Source organism: Natator depressus, chromosome 3, assembly GCF_965152275.1.
Source record: "Natator depressus isolate rNatDep1 chromosome 3, rNatDep2.hap1, whole genome shotgun sequence".
NCBI lineage: Eukaryota > Metazoa > Chordata > Testudines > Cheloniidae > Natator > Natator depressus.
The window spans coordinates 168,030,748-168,055,349 of NC_134236.1; the positions used below are offsets into that span (position 1 = coordinate 168,030,748).

A 24,602-nucleotide genomic window follows, 5' to 3' on the forward strand; every position below is an offset into this window, starting at 1 on the left:
TGCTTCATATCCCTCCTTACTAGTACTGTTTGGGATATCCAGCATATAATTATGCTGGATTTTCAGTACCCTTACTTGTAGGTCACCTTTAAACCAACCAAAACCATTGTTAAGGCTGAAATAGCACCCTCAAATCGCATTCCCATGCCTGGGTATTGCAGCTGCAATTGGCCTTCAACAGGGTAGCAAGCCTCCCAGCACAAGTCAACAGACTCAGGCTAAGGGAGCCCACCCTGCTCCCTAGCTCCAGAGTCCAAGCTCTAGCCCAAGCTGCAACTTCAAAGTGCTGTCTATACAGCTAGAGCACTAGCATTAGCCCAAGTCTGTTAGTCAAATCAGCGAGTGGGGAAAAACACGTGACTTAAGTGACCTGTCAGAACTAACCAGCCCAGCTCCAGTGACTAACATGAAAGTCTTTCAGAGCTGTTCAAGAGGTAAAATAAATCAAAAATGTTCATTGGTTTCAAACAATAAATCTGAGTAAATTGCCATCTTATCACAGATGTTCCATAACAGGCTACTTTAATTCAACTGTTGGTTGTTACTTATTCGTTCAGACTCTCCATAGAGTTACTGCAATGTGTTCTAGTTCCTACGCTGTCCCTTTTCTTCTACTGCATACTTCTATAACGAACCCCTCTGCCTGCATTTGCTGTCTAGACACAGGAAAGGTTGACGTGATCATTTTCTGTTTCCAGTGACCGAAGTACATAACATTCCCTGACTAGTATATTCCTATTAATGTAAGTTGTCAAAGTTTGCGCTTATATATTCTTAAGATTTGGACTAGTCTAATGGGAAGGTGAGAGACAGCAAAAGAGAGAGCATTCCAAGACCAGCAACTGGACACCTCAACCTGACAAACAGAGCCTCAGAGAGAGACGTATCTGTGTTTCTATTGTCAGCACACCATCATGTAAGAATCCATTTTTCATTCATCAGAGGGGCAGGATGTCATAGTGGTGAAAACATAGGAGTCAGAGGATCTGTGTTTTGTTCTCAGCTCTCTGTCATGCTTTCTGACATTAAGCAAGACATTTAACTAATGTGAGCCTCAGTTTTGCAATTTGTAAAATGAGAATACTACTTATCCTCCTCGCAGTGGTTTTGTGAGGCTGAATTCATTGTAAAGCACTTGGAGTGTCTCATGTGCTATTAAGTGCAAAGTATTGTAAGCTCTTTGGGGCTGGCAGTGTTTGTACAGCACCTAGCACAGTGGGATCCTGGTCCATGACTGGGCTCCTAAGTGCAATAGTAATACAAATAATTATTAGAAGGGTGTTTCTGACACTGGTTTTATTACCTTTCTGCTGCTCTGAGTTAAATGCTGACAGAATGACTCAAATTTTAAAATAGCATTTTATTTAAACAAGTTGTCTTCTGTAGTTTTTGGTTAAATCCTTAAATTTAAGATTTGGAGGCTACATAATCCTGCCCTGAGCTAGGCCTTGTCATTGCTCTCGTGAAAGTAGTGTGTTAAATGGTGACTGTGTGCGCACAAAGTTTATTAAATTTAATTACTGACTCACCAATGAACTGACTGAGTCGGAGGGAGGGGGTAACTCATTTGGAAGTGTTGTTAAATGGGAACCAGCCCTGTAATATAAATAGACTGAGCCTCTCTCTATGATGACAAGACTAAGAGGGTGAGAGCTCCCAGTGACATCTCCCTCCCTTTTCCCTACCTTACTGCCTCTCCTGGATCCTAGTGCCTTTCCCTCACATTTTCCCTTATTTACAGCTGACACCCACTGATGGTAATGCTGAGCAGCTGATTAGGATTTTTAGTCCTTAAGCTACTTCATAGCTACAGTAGAATATCCCTTCCCCAATTCATGCGAGCTTTCACCTAACCCCTCCTCTCTTCCCACCAACAAGGCTGAGCACAGTTCCTTTTAAATAGCTTCTGCTGTGATCCCAAGCTTGTGAGATTCAAGGCCAATTCCTGCTGTTTCCATCACTGCTTCTTGTGGTTTTTAGGGGCTTATTGAAGTCAGGCCTAGGAGGAAATCCCAATATTGCCAACCCCCTATCCATTCAGATAGCATTAGATGGTCTTAAACGTGAGATTTTTAAATAACTTCTTACAAATATATTTTCTTTCTGGCCTTCGAGTCTTCACATTTCCAACCTACCTTTCCAAATGTGAGGGCGAGAAACTTTTTTTTAAATGAAAATCATTTGAATCCAGGAGCTGTAGCTTTAAGTAAAAGACCAAATATTGTAAGATTTGTGACAAAATCACAGCAGTCGACAATGCGGTGAATACTGTCTTGGCATGACAGACTTTCTGGGTTTCAACTGTGATTATGACTGGCTGCAGTAGTGCCTCCTGATAGCCATCCTGGGCATTAGCTCTGCCATTTGGGGTGCTATCTTCAGGTGGCGCCTCTCCTGTCTTCCTCTCACCCTGCAGACCTGCCTCACTCCAGGAACCGCAACCTCCTCTTCATGACTTGGCCCTCTGGCTGGGTCATCATCCATTTTTTCTCCTTTCGGGGTTACTCAAAGTCCTTCTGTACAACAGTCCCAGGCAGCCTTCTCCTGTGCTGCCCTGATGGTGCCACTTCCTCAGTGGCCAATAGGGGAACCTGGGCCTGCCCTCTACTCTGGGTTTCAGTCCAGGGACCCTCTGCTCAGCAATTCTGGGCTCTACCCTCTCAGCCCGCATTGCTCCTTCCCTGGACTGCTTCCTACTCTTCCCAATCTCCCCCCTTCTCTAGAAGTACCAGCTGCAAACCCACTCCCTCTTCAAAGGGAGTGACTGCCCTGTCCCAGCAGCAACCCCTATCTGCAGCTTGTTACCTGGGTTTATAAAGGCTCTGCCAGATCCAGCCCTGGTGAGCCTGTTCCTAATCAATCAGTTCCTAGCTCCCTGGCTCTCCCAGGTGCGACCTAGGGAATTAATTGGCCAGCTTAACCCCTTCCAGTCCTGTCAGGTGGACACCCCATCACACATGGATACAACCGGACAGCCACTTAGCCATGGCTTTTTGAGAAGAGCAGAAACTGTTATTGGAGTCAAATTAAAAAAGCTGGGTGGAGATGTTAGTCTTCTGTCTACTCCAGTTAAGAGCCGTCGGACCTTTTGCCCAAGAAGCCTATAGTGAAGAGCATTGTGTGAGATATGCATTAGGGGGAATATGTTAGCTGGGCTGAGGAGAACAGACACTACAGTGGGAGCATTAGAAATATGTTGTGGTGATTGGCTCATTAAGGAGGAACTCAGTCTCCACCTTTTGGAAAGAATTCCGGTTGACTCCATAGCGGAAGTAATTACGGCTAGGAAAATGATCTAATAAATGTGATCGAACAGGTATTGAGACTAGAGGGAACAAAGGGTGACCTAGATTTCTTTGGCCTTTAAGAGGCTTGCTTCCACTTTACCTTCAAAGCGTTAATCATGTTTTTCTGAAACCATGCAGAACATAGTTTGTCATGGCCGTTTAACCAAGTTGAGCACTGGTTCAATTGCACCCATTACATATCCCTGCTTTGGGCAATAGGAAATTATCCTAGTATATAGTAGGCCTTAAAGGTGAAGAGAAGGAGCTAGTTGTAGTGGAGAGCAGGAGCTGAAAGATACATTAGCCAGGGCTAGCAGACTGTCCAATAGCTTAGACTGAGGCAGAGGAACTTGACAGGAATCACATGTCCAAGTAAAAGTTAAACTTCCCTGTGTGGAGAATAAATGATATAAATTGTGTGCCTGCCTTATGTCAGCACCTTGATGGCAAACTCTGTGATAGATTTCCAAGCTTGACTTCTGTTTCACTGTAACATTATTCAAAAACATGTACATAATTTATGCTAAATGTAGGTGTTAGGGGACTTATTCCTTCACCCACTTACTTCCCTGGTCCTTCTCGCATGAACAGAGAGCAACAATACCCGAAGTCCAAAAGTGCAAACAATTTGATGTTTATTGGGGTGAACTTCCAGCAAGCATGATTCCAGTTTCCTTCCTTAGTGTCCCCCTTCCCAGCTCTGTCACCACAGAGCCTTACACCTGTGTCCTTGTTCCCATTCCTGCCCTTAGCCAAACATGATTCCAATTTCCCCACCCCCATTCCCTGTTCCCATTTCCCCCACCCACTTCCTGATTGACTGCAGACTATACAGTAAAACTTGAGTTCTGCTTTGCTATACCTTAACCAATCATTTTCCTGAAATTTAACTAACCAATCCTAACGTATTGTAACATGATTATGTAACCAATTATATCCCACCACCTTAATTAGTTTACACCCAGCAAAATTAATTGTACAGTAGACAGGAACAATCACAGAACCAGACAGAGATTATACAGACAAACAATAGCAAAGTGGGAACTATAAAGACAAAACAATACAGAAGTGAGGATTTCACATCCCAGCTATTGATAAGCGAGTTCTTGCCAGACAGGATGCTATCAAACTAAGTTTCCTTTTACATTTTCTAGGCACTTCCCTTTCTCTGGAGGTGATAGGCACTATCAGGACAGGATTGTATTCCTAACAGCCCAATAGCACCTTATTTCAATGTGACTAGTTTGGAATGTGAGGATGTAACCCGTCGCTTCCCAGCTTATGGCAGCCTCTGCTGCTTATCCAAAGGCCTTAGCCTAAGAACAGGGCCTCAGACTATCATAGTAAGAGAAGGACCTTACACCGGCAGACAGTGATTTTGATTCTTTCTTTTATACCTCTATAACTAGCCAAGTGATAAGAAAACACCTAAATTCTTCGAGTACAGGCTTTTACCGACAGGCCTGAATATCTATACCCTAACAGTAGGGGACCAGGAATGCCTCATTTATACCACTATGAAATATTAAAGCTTCCAAGCCACTTCAGTTACAAACCAGGCACGCAGGACACAAGAATCAGATATGTTGAACTATGATACTGTGTTCGCAATCCTTACTGCATTGCAAAGAATGTAGAATCTTACCCAATTGAGAATAATAGTGTGATTATTTTAATATATGGGGTACAGAAGGCTATCATAGGGTGGCTGCCTCATTAGTTAAAGAAAATGTTGCACTTCTATTGCATCTTTCACCCAATGACCTGAGAAACTTTTAAGGACCCACCTTATCCAGCAGGCAAGTACTGATCTGATGTAGGGATGTCTGGGGAAACTGAGGAACCAACCAGACAGGTTAAGACACTTGCCTAATGTCAATGCTTAAAGTGGATTGGGTTGCAGCTGTGACTTGGAAGGGTTGTAGGGAAGGGGAAGAGGACTCAAAGTAGGTTGCTGGTGACTCGGCATGAAAATTCCATTTGAGTATGTTATCCCAGTGTTAATATTAGTTATCAACTAATGAAATCCCAACACTAGGCAGTGATTTGACTCAGGACAATTTGATGGCCAACGTCCCAGTACCTGCAGTAAATACTTGCTGGCCAAGTTGACCTCTGGGTCAGTGATATCCAGGAATAGAAACCAGGGTTAGTGATTCAGATTTCCTTGTTCTAACCAATGGAAAACATATTCTCAACAAGTAGAAAACAAACATCAGGCCTAGGACTGAGCCTGCACCCTCTGGTTTACCAAGAGCATTTTGCTGAAAACCAAACTATGGAGAGAGAACTTGTAAGGAGACAGAGTATGAGAGGCAGAATGCCCTTCATCAGTATCATCTTGATTTGAAGAATGAACAAATGTATACATACTTTTATTGCAGAAGTGTCTGGGTTTTTTAATCTATATGGTTAGAATTCCTAAGATGGTAAATGTTTTTGAACATGGTTTTAAGTGAATAATGACCACAGTGTCATATTTACACCTTAGGTATCAGCAGTCAGACTTCTCCAGCACCAGGCCAGCCCCAAAAAACATGGGGAGGGGGGCAGATGTTCAAATGTGATCTCTAATTTTGTGTTAAAGTTCTGTTGGCCTGTCCTTGCACTTGCATAGGAATATGACTGTGCACAGAACTGAATGCATGCAGATGATTGTATACGTGAAACTAAGCCAGATTAAGGTATTCATTGAAAATTTGACCCCATGCGTCTCGGCTCCTGTTTCCGACATAATGAAGTTGCTGGCAGATTGAGCTCAGCTTACATATCCATTAATACTAGATCTTTGTGCAGAAAGTTTTCAGTCTGAGAACTCTTTTCAGTTAATAGTTCATACTGTTCACCCTTATAATGCATGATGACAACATAAAACGTGACTTTATTAATTTGCATGACCTTTGACGTGGGAAGCCTGCAGGATTTTCACAAACATTCAATTAACATTAAGCATGGACAGGAAGGCTCACAATACGCTTCTCCAGCCAACTTTTGATTATGAGGAAGAGGTCCAAGGATGGGGACAAACAGGTTTAATAGAATGAAAAGGTCAGATTTAATTTGAAGTTTTTCTGAACAGTAATATTGCAGAGAGAACAATGTCTAAACCTTTCAATAAAATAGAAACTGATGTTTGTGTTTTCTGTCTTTGTCTTATCTGAGCATTATTCGATTATGCACATCCCCCTGTGAAATAGCATAGATGGATAGAGACCTGAGGCACAGCAAAATTAAGTCACTTGCCCAAGGTCACTCAGGCATTTTGTGGCAGAGCTGGGAGCAAACCTAGATCTCTTGAATCCTAATCCAATGCCTTATCACAAAATCATGGGACAAGGAAACAAAGATTTTGGTGCCATAAAGTGTGAAAACCAGAACAACGGGTGCTCTAGGATTTTACTGGCACCCCCAGTTGACACTTTCTTTGTCTGTCTTTATATTGCACTAATGCTAGCTTTTAGTAACTCTGTGCATTCGTTTGAAGATACCTTCAAAGGCTGGCAGTAGGACTCCACCTCTATATGCAAGCTCAGCAGTTCCGCAACTGTGGTCTGTAGCCCATGGAGCACTTATTGGTTGGTCTGCTCAAAGAAGGCTGGACACATGGTGCTCCAGTTTCTTCAATTCAAAGAAGAGCCTGATGGCTTGTAAAGCAGCTGGAAATGAGGAGAAGCCAATTTATCTGTCTCTGCCAGGGGTTACTGCTTTACAAGAGGAGAGGGATGACCTTGAGGGAAGAGAATGAGGCTGCTGTCCAGGGGCAGTATCCCCAGGAGAAGAGGGAATCAAGTAGTATGTCCAAGGGTAGAGGAGGAAAAAGGGACCAGACAGCAAAGGAATAAGGGGAGGAGAGGGATAAAGAGCAAGAGAACTGATGAGAAGAGGAGTTGAAATGAAGAACAAAAGTGATTCCTTTCTTTGTAAAAGGACAAATATTTATTGCATTAAAGACAGCTAAATGACTATTAATGTCCTAGCATTACTATTGTTCAGTATAAACAATTGCTGAAGTTGCCACAGGGCTCTTTTGTGAATGGGAGGTGACATGGTCTCTGAGACAGGCTCTCTATTAAGTTGTCCACATAATATGAAAATGTTTGAGAACCCCGGTAGACCGACCATTGTGCTAGCATCAACTCTATTCTGATCCCTGCTGTGCTACTAACTCATCTGTGTTGCCTTGGGGTACTTAATCTTTGTGGGCTTGTTTTCAGTAGAACGCTGTATAGTGTTTGAATGTGATTGCGAAGAGTTGAGTTAGCTGACATGACACTGACCATAACCAACCACTCAGTGTAGACTGGGTCAAATAGTATTCAGTATTGTCAACTAATTGCATTTTAAACCTGGCTGGTATCAGGGACTGCTCTCATTTACACTCTGGCTGCTGCAGTGCCCAAGAGAGTTGCCTGCACTCTAGCCATTCACCCATGTTGTTGTTCTGCCCCTGGTCACAGCCCTACACTGGCAATGGTGTTTTGCCATCTCTTTGTCTCTGGGGAATCCCCCTTTCATTGGGGGGATTGCCTAATGAGGGGAGAGTTTCTGGCTCTGGGATGCAGCCCAGAATTGGGACCTCTGCTTTTAAGATTTCATCCAAAATATCTACACCTAAAAATCACAGGGTGTATGCCAATTATATGTCCTTGAAGGAAGAAAAGCTGAGTCAGCTGTGAATTCAGGGAGCCTAGTTATTTCCAAATCTGATTCTTAGGCCACTCAGGTATTTTAATCATCACTAAATTCCAGTGGTGCCAAACCCTTCTAAAAATATCAAGGATATTGGGTTTCAGTGATCTCTACCTTGTACTGATCATTTGCCTACACAGAGCAGAAAATATTTTCCAAGAGACATTGCTATTGGTATGCAATGTGTTTGCCCGAGTATTAGAAGCCAAGATCTTAGCAGGATTCAAAAGTGTAAATTTTTAACTGTGTGGGCAATTAACTATTGGAACAATTTCCCAGTGTATGTGTGATAACCTCAGAACCATGGTATAAAATATTAACTTGGGCAACATTTCTATTTTGACAGCTCCTGCAATTCAAAAACATCACATGGGGTAGAATATTGGCCCCACTGAAGACAATGGCAAAACTCCCACTGATTTTTTTTTTTAATAAGATCAGGATCATGCCCATAGTTTTAGTGTGCTAGGCAAGTGTAGTCCAGTGATATTGTTAATTTTACTCCGTACCTTTCCTGAAAAGATTCTTGGACAGTCCAGAACATGTTTTATCACCAGCAACTGGATTAAAGCATTAATATGCACCACTGTCCCTTAAGTCTAGGCAATTCATTTTGTATGGTGTTTTCTGTAGTCATCATTAGCCTGAATTTTGTGTCACTCTGATTTAACATCTTTTACTGCTATTAGCCAAAATCTTGTGTCAGCAGAGTCAGAATGAGCTCTCCCCTGACATCTGATGGTGAGCTGTGGAAGAGGACTTCAGGGGCTGATCTCGTTTGCATGGGCACACCCACCCTGCCTAGCACGATGAAACTGCTTGCCCAAATGGTCACTTTGGCTGCTGTGGGATCCCCAGTCTCTTTGTTATTGGGGCAGGAGTAATAAAGTGTTGTTATCCTGGTTATGTGAATCAAGGACAGTAGAAGTGTTCTTGGGATTTTATGACTGAGGGACTCACCCTCAAGTACGCGGCACTTGCTAGGCAGGGGACATGGGTTCCAAACTCCAGTGAATTGAGAGAGGTTGGGGGCAGGTATTTATATCTGGTTGTGTAGATATTGACCCTGCTTTGACCCCTCTCGCCACTGTAGAATGACAGAGCTAATTTTGACTCCATTAGGAGTCTTGTTACATGCTGCAGAGCTGAAATCACTGAGAGCGGTGTTGAGGTGCTGAAAACATATTGGTGAGCGGCTAGCCAGAATGGCTAGTGGAGAGGGGTGGCTGACGGTGAAGACTGTAGCAGAACCCCAGGGAGAAGCATGGCAATTGGCTGTTGACCTAAGCAGCAGAGCCTGTGAGGTGCCACCCAAACCTCCCCCACTTCCACCCAGGCTGGGAGGTAAACTCTGCAGATGGACTTCTGAACTCTGGGGCTGCACTGACCAAGGGCAGAAACTGTGGGTGGGGTGACTTTTGGGTTGCTGGACTCAAGAACCAAAGGGAAAAGGACATGGCCCAATCTACTTGGGGGTGGGTCTTCTGTTGCTCATGGTTGGTTTTATGAATCCTGTTTGTGGTGTTTCCCCAACATAATGCCGCATTGTTTCCCTCCTTTATTAAAAGGCTTTTGCTACACTCAGACTCTGTGCTTGTGAGAAGGGAAGTATTGCCTCTTAGAGGCGCCCGGGGGTGGTGGTATGTAATTTTCCCAGGTCACTGGGTGGGGGCTTGAGTCGGTTTTGCATTGTGTTATTGAAAAGGAACCCCTAGATACTGAACCCAGCCCTTGTTGCTGCCAACTCTGACTGGCAGAAGGGTTACACTTGAGAATTCGGAGTATGAATAGATGGAAAGATTTGGTTTAAAAACCTTTCCTATTCTCTTTCCCTTCCATGAACAGAGAGTCTTGTTTGCCAAGCTTTCTATTTAAAAAAAAAAAAAAATGACAAGAATATGCCTATTTTATCGGTGAGGAGAAAGTCAAGGTGGCACTACTGCTGTGTATTGTCAAGTAAGTCTGTTTGTTTTGCAATCATTTATTTTGTTTTTGTTTCCTCATTTCCTTTCAAAATGGCCTGATTTTTGTTCGTGCTCTTGCTAAGACTTGCTGTGTTATGAGATTTACTCTGATCAGATTGAGCCATCGTGTCCCTTGTGGTCTTTCTAGATTCATCCAGGCCATCAGGATTCTTTTTTTAGCCACTGTTAACAATAGTAACAGAGCTTTGATAAGTCTTACGAAGTTTTAATACACCAGTCATGTCAATGACACATAACTGTGATATTTGAGGTATGACCATTTCTAGCACATCTTTAATGCACATACCCTGTCCAAAAGTTTTGTGTCCTTTCATATGATTGTCGAGCATGAAAATTACAGGAGGCTTCCTGTAATTTACATTTATTGCAAATGTTGTGTTTTTTGGCATATTCTGTGACATAGCCCTGAAGAAATAAAACTCCTAGGAATTATAAAGTTCTGTTTGTAAATGCTTTACTATAAGAAATAGTATAAACATAATTTTAGATTTTTCCTTTTAAATTGCTGGACTATCACATACATGTTCATTCATAAATAGACATGGCAGTGTCGCTCATGACCAGTTTGCATTTTCCTTATCCTACAGCATACTGTATGCAGTGAGTTCAGACATTCCAGAATTAAAAGAAGCAAGGACAGTTTGAACCATCTTAAAAGCCCTTTTGGTGTTTTGATATATAATCTCTCTGCTCTATCCACATGGCAATGTGCAATTGCAACTAGAAGTTTTGCTAAGACTCCGAAAAGCTGTCACTTAAGGATATGTGCTCTCATGGCTTGCATTTTACAAAGTGAGGCAGATTGCAACACAACCTTCCTCAAAATCCTATGTGCGTCCGTCCTCCTGGGGAGCCTGCCATTCCAACTTTCAACACAGATAGGCCTGCAAACTCAGAAGAGGTAAGTGTGAACTGAGATGTGGGAGGAGTCGAGGCAAGCCAAAGTGCGATGTATGCTGTCCTGGCAAAACAACTTACGTTGCCCTGGTTTCTGTAGTCAGATAAGGCTGCTCATAGGACGAAGAGTGGATACTCTGCACCTTTCACAACACTCTCTCTCATCTCTTCAGCTGACTCTTCTAGCCTCATCTGTTGCTGGTTGCATACTGTAAGCATGTTTTGGTCATGGCAAGTTGGCATGATATGTATGTCAAGATGCAGCTCGTATTTGTAGTCAGATTTTTATGGATCCCATCCCATTTCTAGACCTTTTACTCCAAAAGGAGGCAAACTTCCTCTACTGTCAAGGTCTGTCTAGTCCTGTGTAACTGAAAGAGATTACTGATTAACCAATGCCAGTGGCAAAGATCTAACCCAACTCTTTCCAGAAATACCTGTTAGCAATGGCTGCTTTAATACAAACCTTACCAGTGTCAAAATTAGCAGAGAAACAAAAACTAATCTTTCACCCATAAAGTGATGACAGAGGGATTGCACAGGGCATAGATGAGGCTGAAACATGCAAATTACTACTGCTGCTTTTCAGACTACATTCTTTTTTTAACCGATGAGCAAGCTGCAACTTGTTCTACAGAACTTTATAACTAACTCAGGGTATAGGCATGTGTTGATTGTTAACTACCTTTGTTTTGGTAACTATTTAAAAATGTATTGTGTGCTAAACATCTGATATGGGCCTACCAAACCCCACTGAAGTCAATGGGAGTCCTTCTGTTGACTTCCGTGGACTTTGGATCAGGCCTCAGGTCCCAATCCTTCAATCAGATCAGCATTAGTAGACCTTTGCACCTTGCACAGAGGTCTGCTGATGTTATTTAAGTTCCGCACAGGTGCAAATATCCTCCTCTTTCAAATGTGGATCTGGTTGCTGGACTGGGCCCTTAATTTCTCTCTTTTCCTTTAATGTTGTTTTTCCAGCAATTATCTAAATATAGGATTTTTGTTATTTATGTATATTATTCTAAGAAGGGGAAAGAGACTAGAGTATTGTGAGAGCTGCTCATTTTTTAACTAACCATTATTTAGGGGGTGAAGTGTAGAGAGCACATTTCTTAAATAACAGAAATAAATATTTAGTGTTATGTTTGCAAATTGCTATAAAACTACGATTTGATGTTGATAAGAGCTTGTCAAAAATAAGTTAGACTAACTGGCTAAATATTGACTTTAAATGAACCTGGAATGGGTGAACTGGTTGGGAGAAAATTAATGCTTGGCAGTATCCTAGTATCTTCCATTGAAGGAGCTCAAACCATGTGATTTTTAATGAAGACCGCAGCCCACCTGTGAAGTGGGTAATTTTACCATTGGGAAGACGGAGGCACAGAGAGATTAATTCATACACTCAGTAGCAAACAAGTTTGCAGTATGAGGGACAGGCCCACCAAAATCAGGCAAACCCAATGTAAACTGTTTAGCAACATCCCCCACCCCAAAGAGAATCTCCCAACGCTACTGCCTCCACTCTGCTTGTTCTATGGATAAATAGGGGACTCCAATCTCCTCTACAGTCAGTCCCTTACCTCTCACTAGCAGCAATGAATTTGTTTTACAAATGACTAGTTGCAAAAGAGCACAATAATCAATAAGTAGTAAATTTAGAGGAATTCCATAGATGTAGGGAAACCTCACAACATCTCCTCACTCATACTGTACTTTATGCAAATGAGTATTATAGGCTTCATGAAAGCCTTGCAAAATGAAGCGTCTTGTATATAGCGAGACTGTCATATTGTAACTTGCAGTTGCCAGTGAAGAGATGACTAAACTAAACAAGCTAGCAATTATTTGGTTATGAAATTTGATATAAAAATAGCATGTAACAGTTCAGTAAATTAGAAATGGCAAGTTATACTGATGCACTTTGTAAAAAGTAACAGTTCAGATTCTGATCTCAGGGACAGGCTAATACTGATGTAACTGAGATGAGAAGCTGGCCTTTTGTTATAATCTCATTATTCTACCTATTGTTTTGGGAAATGCTGTACAGCATAAACACACACTGCAATGTCATAACCATTTTAATGCATCCATAACTGACGATCTGGTTGCATTGTGGTGCATTCTTTATCCACCTCTAATAATAGTCTATAGTAAAGCTTGTGATTGGTAGTTTCAATGAGAAATTAAACACTGTAAAACATCAAAATAATTCAATGCTTACTAGTAAGAGTTTTACCATGAACATTTCTCTGTAAATTGTAGCCTAGAACAAAGAAACATCATTTAACTTGCATGTGTTTAATAAGGCTGAAATGTCTACTGAGTTGGCCAAGGCAAAATGTTTTAAATTTTTCTCCTCTAAATGGGGGGCCATCATTTTTTAGCCTTTCTCCTTTTCTTGGTGACATTAACTTGTACTAGCAAAGTTGTTCCTGTAACAGGTAACTTATCAAACCTTTATATCAGTTACAGAATATGTAGTGAAAACAGGAGACCATATGACTGATAGATCAGCTCAATCGCCAGAGGAGCTTTTGGAGAATTGGATATCTTTTCTATATGAGACATCTGTGTATCTTGGTGCCACAGACGGGATTGTTACAAAGGCCTGTAAGTTAAAATTCTCAAATCTTCATGAAGCAGATGAAGAGGAGAGGGGTGAGTGATGCTATTAGCCATGCATTTCATTAGTCCTGGCCAACTGGCAAGTGATGTTTTCTGCTTTCCCAACAATCTTGCAAAAGGTAAAGCAAGTTAACAGACTGCTTAAGTTCTAACTAGAAATGCATGTGAGCTGCAAAGTTCTCACCTGGAGCTAAATTTTCTTGGCATCCAATGGGGTATTCAAACCTGAGGGTTTGATTTGTCCCACTGCTAGACACAGCTAGCCACAAAGTTCAGATCTGAATCCATACAAATTCCTGGAGGATTCAGGGGAGTTTTGATCCACACAGGAATTTTGCTTTGGGTCTACCTCTAGTCTATATAGACTTCTTAGGACTGTCACTCTGTGTCTCACTGTGAAGCCTAGAATGTCTTGAGTCAGTGTGAAGCAATAGAAGCAGCCACAAGCATGGCTGAGAGCTCTTTTTGTTCAGAATATCACCAGGTTCAATCAACACCGCTCAGCTAGGTTTGGCTTTGTTACATACATGACTTTACGAATTACATCCCTGTGACAGCACAAGCTTTCAGCTACTAATTATAACTAAGGTTGCCAGGTGTCCGGTTTTTGACTGGAACACCCGATAGAAAAGGGACCCTGGCAGCTCTCGTCAGCACCACCGACCGGGCAGATAAAAGTCCAGTTGGTGGTGCTGTGGTGCGAAGGCAGGTTCCCTGTCTGTGCTGGCTCTGCAAGCGGCCAGCAGCTCCACCTGCTAGGCGGCTTGGGCCCGGTGGCCCCTGCGCAGAAACTCACCCTCCAGTTCAGCTGCTGCCTCTGGCTTCTACCCCCAGCCAGGCCGCTACTTCCGGCGCCGGAGAATTAAGGGCGGGCGCTGCAGCCAAGAGGAACTCAGAGGGAGGTGGCCAGCACTGCAGAGCACCCCCTGAGCCGGTCCACCCCAGCAGCAAGGATCCTGTGGAGACCCAGCACCGCAGGCTGCAGTAACACCGCCCAGGCGCAGCACCGGGCATGCAGGGGGAAGCCTTTGTGCCCCCCCAGCTGGGGATTTACCAGCCTGAGCCTTCCTGCGCTGGAGGCTGGTACTGGACTCCCCTCAGGCCATGCACAGGGATCCCCGCTCTGACTGAGTGTCTCCTTACAGCCAGCTGGAGCACACCACAGCGCCGGGGCAGCGCTCCAGCATTTGGGTCGGCAGACTGCAAGTCAGGACTCGGAGCCGGTGCTAGCCCATTGGGGGCCCTAAGCAGAACATTTTGGCCCCCCTCCCATAATACAGAAACAGGCAAATAAAAAGTAAATGGGGGTCGCACGGGCTACCTAAACAGCTGATCTGGCTTAGGTGTCTCACACAAGGATAGTGTTTGCAGTTGGACACTCTGAACAGAAGCAGCCTCCCTGTCCCTCGTATGCCTAGGAGCCGGACATGTCGGCTGCTTCCGGGGCGCCACGTGGAGCCAGCGCAGGCAGGGAGCCTGCCTTAGCCCTGCAGTGCCTCCAACCAGAGCTGCCTGAGGGGTAAGCACCGCCTAGCCAGAGCCTGAGCGCCCCCCCTCCCTGCACTCCACACCACTTTAACTCCAGCCTGGAGCCCCCTCCTATACCCCAAACTCCTCACCCCTGACCCCACTCCAGAGCCTGCACCCCCAGCTGGAGCCCTCACCCATTCCCACACCCCAACCCCCTGCTGCAGCCTAGAGCCTCCTCCCGCACTCTGAGCCCCTCATCCCCAACCCCAGAGCTCGCACTCCCAGCTGGAGCCCTCACCCCCTCCTGCACCCCTGCCCCAGCCTAGAAACCCTTCCTGCACCCTGAACCCTTCACCCCCCACCCCACCCCAGAGCCTGCACTCCCAGCTGGAGCCCTCACCCCCACCGCACCTCAAGACCCTGCAAAGTGAGTGAGGGTGGGGGAGAACGAGCCATGGAGGGAGGGGGAATGGAGTGAGCAGGGGGTGGGGCCTCGGAGAAGGGATGGTGCAGGGGGTGGGGCCTCAGAGAAGGGGCAGGGCAGGGGATGGGGCTAGGGTGTTCGGTTTTGTGCTATTAGAAAGTTGGCAACCCTACTGGTTGGCATTGCCAACCAGGCCATTAAAAGTCTGGTCAGTGGCACGTGGGGGCCCAGGGCTAAGGCAAGCTCCCTGCCTGCTCTGGCTCCACGTGGCTCCTGGAAGCGGCTGCTGGGTCCCATCGGCCCCTAGGTGCATGGGCAGCCCTGGCCGCCCATGTGTCTAGGACTGCAGAGACCTGACTGCCTCTTCTTGGGAGCTGTGTTAAGCACTGTTGGGACCCTGCACCCCCAATCTCCTGCCACAGTCTAGAGTCTCCTCCTGCACCCAAATTCCCTCCTGGAGCCAGCATTCTGCAACCACCCCAACTCCCTGCCACAGCCCTAAGCCCCCTCCTGCACCCCAGGCCCACCCCAGAGCCCACACCCACAGCTGGAGCTCACACCCCCTCCTGCACTCGGAACCCCTCATATCTGTCCCCACCTGGAACCTGCACTCCCAGCCCAGAGCCCATATCCCCCCAGCACGAGTGAGTTTGCTCTTGGGTAGAATTTTCCAAGTAAAATAAATCTGAAGAGAAAGGAATCTCTTTATTGAACAGTAGTATGTGAGCTGGTTATGCAGGCTAATTTGCTTCTACAGCTTTTACTCTACCTTAGCCAGCCGGAATTGTAATTATTATGCTTTAAGGCAACATAAAAGAATTCACATTTGATTTGTTCCTGGAACCAGAGGCTGGATTTCTTCCATGTTATGCATGAATTCTCTAAAGCAAAACTACAGACTTCATACAGTGTGTTACAAACCAGTTATATAAATCCATTTAGACTGATTAAAATTTAGGAATGAAATATTACAAACCGTTCAAACTAAACTGGATTCTTCCATAGATTTGAATAATTCCAATGAGGCCTGTTTTAGGTAAAACCTAAAATTGGGTGCAAATTTAAGCTGACAGTGTCTCTTTAATAGTGTGGTTATGATTTCTTCAGAGGAGATACCTTTGTTTCCTCAGTCAACCTTTCCACTGCTGATAACTGCCTACTGAGTCTGTCAGAGTTCCCTCCCCACTTTGAACTCTGGGGTACAGATGTGGGGACCTGCATGAAAGACCCCCTAAGCTTATATTTCACCAGCTTAGGTTAAAAACTTCCCCAAGGCACAAATTCCTTTCCTTGTCCTTGGATGGTGTTGCTGCCACCACCAAGTGATTTAAACAAACATTCAGGGAGGGGCCACTTGGAGCCCTATTCCCCCCCAAATATCCCCCCCAAGCGCTTTCACCCCCTTTCCTGGGGGGGCCTTGAGAATAATATACCAACCGATAGGTTAACAAAGTGAGCACAGACCAAATCCCTGGTTTTTAGGACACTGAAAATCAATCAGGTTCTTAAAAGAAGAATTTTATTTAAAAAAAAAAAAAAAGTAAAAGAATCACGCCTCCAAAATCAGGATGGAAGATAACTTTACAGGGTAAATAAAAAGATTTAAAACCCAGAGGATTCCCCTCTGACTATGCTTCCCAGTTACAAAACAGGAATAAAATTACCTCTTAGCATAGGGAAAATTCACATGCTAAAACAAAAGATAATCTAATGCATTTTCTTGCTATTACTTGAAATTTCTGTAATTTTATATGTATCATTTCAGGATCTTTTTAGGAGATGGTTTTTTCCTGCCCTGGTCCCTCTCTCTGTCTGAGAGGGCACACACAAAGAGAGCACAAAAAAACTCCTCCCCTCCCCCCCGACCCAGATTTGAAAGTATCTTCTTTTCCCATTGGTCCTTCTGGTCAGGTGCCAACTAGGCTAATTGAACTGATTAACCCTTTACAGGTAAGTGATTCTGTATATCTGGCCAAGAGGGATTTTATATTACTGCATACATAAAGGTTGTTACCCTTCCCTTTATATTTATGACAGAGTCTGTTGTGGAGGTCTGAGGTTATTTTAAAAAAGGGAAAAACCCAACATCCTGCAGCCTTAACTTGTCTCACTACTTCCCCTCTTCAGAATTAGTATGAATTTTTAAGGGATGGAACTCAAAACCATCAGAAAATCATGTCTCTATTGCATGAAGACTGAACAGATCAACATGAAATGACTTCCGGCAGCAATTGTTGGACATTAAACAGCAAGGTACAGTAATTTGTTTTTCTTACTGCTTCAAAAGCAACTCTCTCCTAAATTCTGGATCTTAGCAGAGCACAAGTAGCCAAGACAACAAGAAGTAAAAACTTAACTTGTGTTGCTACGTATGTGCAAACAGATTCTTAGCTTTACAATGATAAGCAGAACTATTAGCCGAATAGTGTTATTTAGACATTTATAGAAGTAGAAGACCTTGGAGATGAAAGGATCTCCAAGCACCTTAAAAACTATGGGCCTGATCCTCCTTATTGCACTTGGGTTACATTTTAAAGCTTTTTCTCTGCAACTATGACAGAGAGGAACACCTGTTTCAGCGAAAGCTCAGATTCTCACAATCACATGTTTCAAGGAGCTGGAGAGTTAAGAAAAACTGCAGCTATCACGTGACTTACGATAAAACAGAGAATTGGCAACCTGAGCCCAAGACACTAGACTCCAGTGACAGAGGTATTGTACATGGACTTAGGGAGAGGTTACTTGTATGGAGGTATTTAGGTAACGAATGGGGTATGCAGATTTAGAGTTGCAGCTTTGGCAACAAGAATCCCAAGTAATTCAGAGGAGAGCATGGTGGGGGAGAGGTCATCTGTTCCTGCTTCCTGAATGGACCTGCTAAAATCTGCACATAGTGAAAAGGATCAGGCTCACTTTTCTGCTCCTGCATGACAACTACTCTGTCTGTTTAGACGCATGAGAGTACTGAAATGCAAGTATGCGTTAACGCTTTTAGAATGAAGGATGGAGTGGTAGCCTTCACTCTCATTTTCAATTTACTTTTTAAAAACCCGTTAAATCAAGACCTTACTACTTAAACATAACTTTTGGTTTCTGATTTCTTGGCTTTTTAAATCATGACACATCCTTTTATGGGATATTTCCATAGACATCACAGCAATTTGAGAATCTGACAACTTGATGTTATAGCAGGCCTGGACAATCAAGTGCAGTGAGAGCATTGCATGTCTATGTATCTCTCTGACTCTTTCTTTTAAGAATACATGCCTGAAGTTCCTGGGACCACTGCTTAGGACCAGCATTTCTATCTCTGGTTCCATGCAATGATTTTTAAACACCGGTTTAGACACTGCAGCACTGCAGTCTTGTGCCTGACAGTTAACTGTTAGGAAACATATTGACTACTGGATGTGCAATGCATGTTATATTTCAACATTTAGAAGTGAAATATTATATTTGACTCCATTTAAACTCATTTTCCCCCAGACACACTAGTTGTTACCTGACAATTTAAATTTTCTATGTATTGACTTTAAAAATTTTGAACACAGGAAATGACAATTTATACCAGTCAATATGGTAGATCCTTGAACAGATTCTCCGTGTAACAGGAGCAAATCCCTTGTGCTGGGCTGCAGGAACTCCGAGGTAGAGTATGCAACATTGTTCTTACAATACTGTTCAAGCCTGAACTTGTACAGATATAGCACTGGGAAACATATTCTCAACTGTCCATGCAAAATGATGGCATCTAAATTAGATGTTACCACTCCAGAAAGAGATTATGGAGTCATTGCGGATAGTTCTCTGAAAACATCTGGTCCGTGTGCAGCGGCAGCCAAAAAAGTGAACAGAACATTAGGAACCATTAGGAAGGGAAAGGGAATAGATAACAAGACAGAAAATATAATCATGCTTCTCTCTAAATCCATGGTATGCCCACCTTTTGCATACCATGTGCAGAACTGGTAGCCCCATCTCAAAAAAGATATATTGGAATTGGAAAAGGTACAGCGAAGGGCAACAGAAATGATTAGGGGTATCGAACAGCTTCCATCTGAAGAGAAATTTAAAGGACTGATTTTTCAGCTTGGAAAAGAGGTGACTCACGGGGGATATGGTAGAAGCCTATAAAATCTAGACTGGTGTGGAAAAAGTGAATAAGGAAGTGTTATTTACGCCTTCTCAACACAAGAATTAGGAGTCACCCAATGAAATTAATAGGCAGCAGGTTTAAAACAAACAAAAGGAAGTATTTCTGCACACAACGCACAGTCAACCTGTGGAACTCTTTGCCAGAGGATGTTGTGAAGGCCAAGACCCTAACAGGGTTCAAAAAAGAACTAGATACGTTAATGGAGGATAGGTCCATCAATGGGTATTATCCACGCTGGACAGGGATGCAACACTATGTTCTTAGTGTCCCTAGCCTCTGTCTGCCAGAAAATGGGAGTGGAGGACAGGGGATGATTCACTTGATAATTACCTGTTCTGCTCATTCCCACTGAAGCACCTGGCATTGGCCACTATCGGAAGACCGGATACTGGGCTAGATGGACCATTGGTCTGACCCAGTGTGGCTGTTCTTATGTTCTTATACGTTCTTATCTTACTGTGCAACTATGATATTACATGGGCATAATGCAATGAACTATATTTCTTAGAGTTTTTGTTTTGTTTAAGGTAGGTGGGGAAAGCTAAACAAAACCTGAAGCTATTGGTCTTGTGAAGCTTGTAGACTCCTTGCAATGGTGCTACTTAGCTTGCTAGAGCTTGTAAACATTACAGTTTTTATCAGGAGAGCTTGTAAGTTCCTTGAACCAAGCATCGCACACTTAACTAGCTGTACAAGCATATTCAGACAATCTGATTTAATAGTACTAATACTTAGCTCTTATCTAGTGGTTTCCATACATGGATCTCAAAGTGCTTTGTAAAAGAAGGATCCTAATTGACAACTGAAGTGCTTTACAGTTAGTGCTGACACTTATGCAGCTGTTCTTGGATTGTGAATGGAGTTTGACATGATTATACCATTTCCTACCTGCTCAGCTCAGGTATGGAAAAGGAAGTGAAAAGTGGGAAACTGAGCATACAGCTATGCTTGGGCAATGAGGCTGAAAAAAGCAAATATGAAAGTGGCAAAGATGCCCAGCAAAACAATAGATTTTGTAACTGCCACCATGGCAGGAATTTTGGGCATTCAACTAGAAAAAATGGAAAGCAAAAGTAAATGTATGAATCAAAAACTGTCAGGTTAAATGAAGGATGAGGATGAGCCACAGGGCTGGAGTGGCCTGTCATCCTTGCAACCCTGTTTCAAGGGGTGCAATGGCAGATGGATCAGTGTAGCAGTGACGCTGTCTTTTACTCTAAAGAGCCACTGCCCAGAGATGTGCATATCATTCCATGGAATTGGACTCCACTGTATACAAAGGCTGTACACCCTCAGTGCAGGTTCCTGAAATCCTATCCCCAAACCTGTGTGGTGTTATGATGTTTGGGCCAAATTCTCATTTATGCTACATCCTCTTTACACTGATATGGCATTGTAAAAAGGCCTTACAGTGGGTATAACTATAATTTACTCCTGCTTTATGGTGACTTTACACTACCAGAGTTTTGTTAAGTGAGCTTGGTTTGACTGAGAATCAGGTCCTCTGTGTCCAAGACCCTGTCTACTTGGACAGAAGTTGAAGTATTTTCCTTCTAGAGAAAAAGAGAGAGAGAGAAAATAATAATATGCAAAGAACAGGCCTCCATGATACATTAGACAATACTTTGAAGGGATTCTTTAAGGGATGTGGTTGCTGGAAGCCATTAATATTGAGGCTAAAGGAGAACTGAACGTGAGCGCGTGCCCCTATTTAAGGGATGGAGAGGAGACAAAACATAAGCATGTCAAGAGCTGCAGTAAGACTTCGCCAGGCTCAAGATCAATGGAGTTTAACACGCACCCATATGCTTTCATGGGCCAGCCCATTCCCTTTATTCTTTCTTAGGCAAAACTGATTTCCATTTCGAGATTGGCAACAAAACTATCACTGGAGGTTCAGAAAGCAATCATGGGACACAGAGTTAGCTCTTCAGGTTACTTTAAGTAGTAAAACTGAGGCCAATATGTAAATATTAGAAAAGGCTTAGTTCTTCAAGAAGTATTATTGTAGCAAATTAAGGGAATGAGAACTGCACTTAGTGCTCTCTACATACAAAGAGGATAAAAACAAGGAACCTGTTTTATAACATACAGGGTATGTTTACACAACAATTAAACACCTGTGGCTGGCCGGGGTCAGTCGGGGAGCCTGAGCTCTGGGACTCTATAAGTGCAGGAGGGCCCCAGAGCCCTGGCTCTAGCATGAGGGTATGTCTACACTGGCACAGTTACAGCACCAGGAGTTACAGCGCTGCTCAGAGAGCGCTGAAGGGAAACCGCTGTTGTGTTCACACTGTCAGCTGCCTGCGCAATAGCGTGTTCACACTTGTGGCACTTGCAGCGGTATTCGGAGCAGTGAACTCTGGGCAGCTATCGCATAGAGCATCTCTTCCTCTTCTGCTGCTAAGAGTTGTGGGAAGGCAGAGAGGGTCGCGGGCATCCTGGGTCCTGTCCCAATGCCCCGTGATGCATTGCTTCGCATCCCAGCAATCCCTGTGCTTCCGTCCTCATTTGGCACCATCTTTCAACGGTTTGTGTACTGCGCACTCTGCCTCTTTGGTCTGCAGGAATGGATCCCGCACTGTTGACCAGTGTGCTGCTCACTCTGAGTAACATGACAATAGTGGCGGTGGAGTTATTTCTTAAATTACAAAGGAAAGAGGAGTGCGACATTGATCTCACCATGCGTACTAGCTACGACACGAGATTGCTTGTGACATGCACAGAGATGCTGACCACAGTGGAATGCTGCTTTTGGGCTCGGGAAACAAGCAGTGAGTGGTGGGATCACATCGTCATGCACGTCTGGGATGATGAGCAGTGGCTACAGAACTTTTGCATGAGGAAAGCCACATTCATGGGATTCTGTAATGAGCTTGCCCCAGCCCTGTGGCACAAGGACATGAGAATGAGAGCTGCCCTGCAGTTGGAGACATGTTTGGCGATTTGTACTATGGAAGCTGGCTACTCCAGACGACTACCAATCTGTCGCTAACCAGTTCGGAGTGGGAAAATTGACTGTTGGACCGTTGACGGAAGTGTGCAGGGCCATTAATCGCATTCTGCTCCAAAAGACCGTGACTCTGGGCAACGTGCATGACGTTGTGGATGGCTTTGCACAAATGGGCTTCCCTAACTGTGGAGGGGCGATAGATGGCATGCATATTCCAATTCTGGCACCAGACCACCTAGCCACTGTGTACATTAATTGGAAGGGGTATTTCTCTATGGTTCTCCAGGCGCTTGTGGATCACTGTGGGCGTTTCAGAGGCATTAACGCAGGCTGGTTTGGAAAGGTGCATGACACACGCATCTTTTGGAACACTGGCCTGTTCAGGAAGCTGCAAGCAGGGATTTTCTTTCTGAACCAGAAGGTCACAGTTGGGGAAGTTGAAATGCCCATTGTGATTCTGGGAGACCCCGCCTACCCCTTAATGCCGTGGCTTATGAAGCCATACATGGGCAACTTGACAGCAGCAAGGAGCAGTTCAACAACAGGCTGAGCAAGTGCAGAATGACTGTTGAGTGTGCTTTTGGACACTTAAAGGCCTGCTGGTGCTGCCTATATGGGAAACTGGACCTGGCTGATGACAATATTCCTATACTTGTAGCTGCATGTTGTACACTCCATAATATTTGTGAAGGGAAGGGTGAAAGCTTCACTCAGGATGGACCGCTGAGGCTCAGTGCCTGGAGGCTGAATTTGAACAGCCAGAGACCAGGGCTATTAGAGGGGTGCAGCATGGGGCCATAAGGATCAGGTATGCCTTGAGGCAGCAATTTGAAACAGAAAGCCACTAATATTTGTTGCTGTGCTCGGGAGTGCAGTGCTTGTAATGATAGGAGGTGATTGTGATTGGTGCAGATGAGGCAATATGAGGATTTAAGAAAATTGTCTGTTGCTTTGCAGGGCTCTGTTTGCTTTCAATTAATAGAATAAAGATTGCTTTCAAACCAACACAATTCTTGTATTAAAAAACAAAAACTGGAGGAGAGAGACAAACAAAAAAACACATCACCACTGAGGGGATGGGGGAAGGGAAGGTCCCAGGAGGAGGTGGGGTCCTGGGACAGTTAAAGATTTGTGTATGTCCAGCGATCATATCCAACCTTCTCCTTTGGAGTACATTGCAGCTGGTACTGTACTTCAACAGGGCTAAACTGCAGAGGGATGGGTGTTGAGTGCAGTGAGTACTGGGAGTCCGCAGTGCTGGACTGTGAGGGGGAGGAGTGGAATGATGTGGGTACAGACTGGAGCCAGGAGTTTGATAAAAGTGTGTTGGTGGTGTCTGAGGGGCTCATGGGAAAGAGTTTTTTGTGATAACGACTGCAGGGGAGGGTGAGTGCGGAGCTGCTTGGTTTGCAGCGTTAGTATCACCTGGAGTGTGTCCGGTTGGCGCGCCGTAATGTTTAAGAGCTGCTCCGTGGCTTCATTCTGGTGTGCCGCATTCTCCTTTCGGTCCCTCTTCTCGCTGTCCCACCACTCCTTCAATTCCTGTTTTTGGCCGCGGAGTGCATCATAACCTCACGCAGAAAGTCCTCCTTAGTTCTTCGTGGCCACTTTCTAATTCTGCGCAGCCGTTCAGCTGGCAATAACAAAGAGGGAAGCTGGGCTCCCAAGGTCATCTCTGTGAAGCCAAAACACAACAGTTTACAGAAGCAGTATTGTTTGCAACACACAGAACATTGATTCAGTGATTTAAAACACAGCTGCTATTCCCATACCTGTCACTAAGTGACTGACCCCAGGCAAGCACACATGAGTCACAAGACCCCCAAAAAGGTGAGTAGCTGCAGGGTAGGGTAAATCCGTGTTCCTGGACCCTACTGTACACTGGGCATGTGGCTCTTGGGGACAGCCAGCAGGGGGGGCCTGATAATCACTCCTGTCCCCACTTTTTCCACAGGCTGTGTTCATTATGGAAGATATCTCTTTGCTGAGGGTGAGCAGGGAATCAAGGGAGGGTCTTCTCCAAGACTGCGGCTTCTTCCCTGGCCCTTATGAGGCTCGCCTGTGTGCAGCAACGGTTCCTCCCCCTCCCCCCTCCAGTAATGGCAGAGTG

General features: G+C 44.3%; 1 protein-coding gene and 1 long non-coding RNA gene across 2 annotated transcripts in view; both read left to right on the forward strand.

Moving 5' to 3' along the window:
* Positions 1-10,752: 10,752 nt before the first annotated feature.
* On the forward strand, positions 10,753-18,204 carry LOC141985306 (uncharacterized). Its single transcript, XR_012638903.1, has 3 exons — positions 10,753-10,862; positions 13,331-13,474; positions 17,511-18,204. It is a non-coding gene; the product is annotated as an uncharacterized LOC141985306 (long non-coding RNA).
* Positions 18,205-18,934: 730 nt separating this feature from the next.
* LPGAT1 (lysophosphatidylglycerol acyltransferase 1) overlaps positions 18,935-24,602 on the forward strand; it is a 143,953-nt gene continuing 138,285 nt past the window's right edge. The window contains exon 1 of the mRNA XM_074949300.1: positions 18,935-19,031. The gene's annotated coding sequence lies outside the window, so the exon portion shown is untranslated. The remainder of the gene's footprint in view (positions 19,032-24,602) is intronic.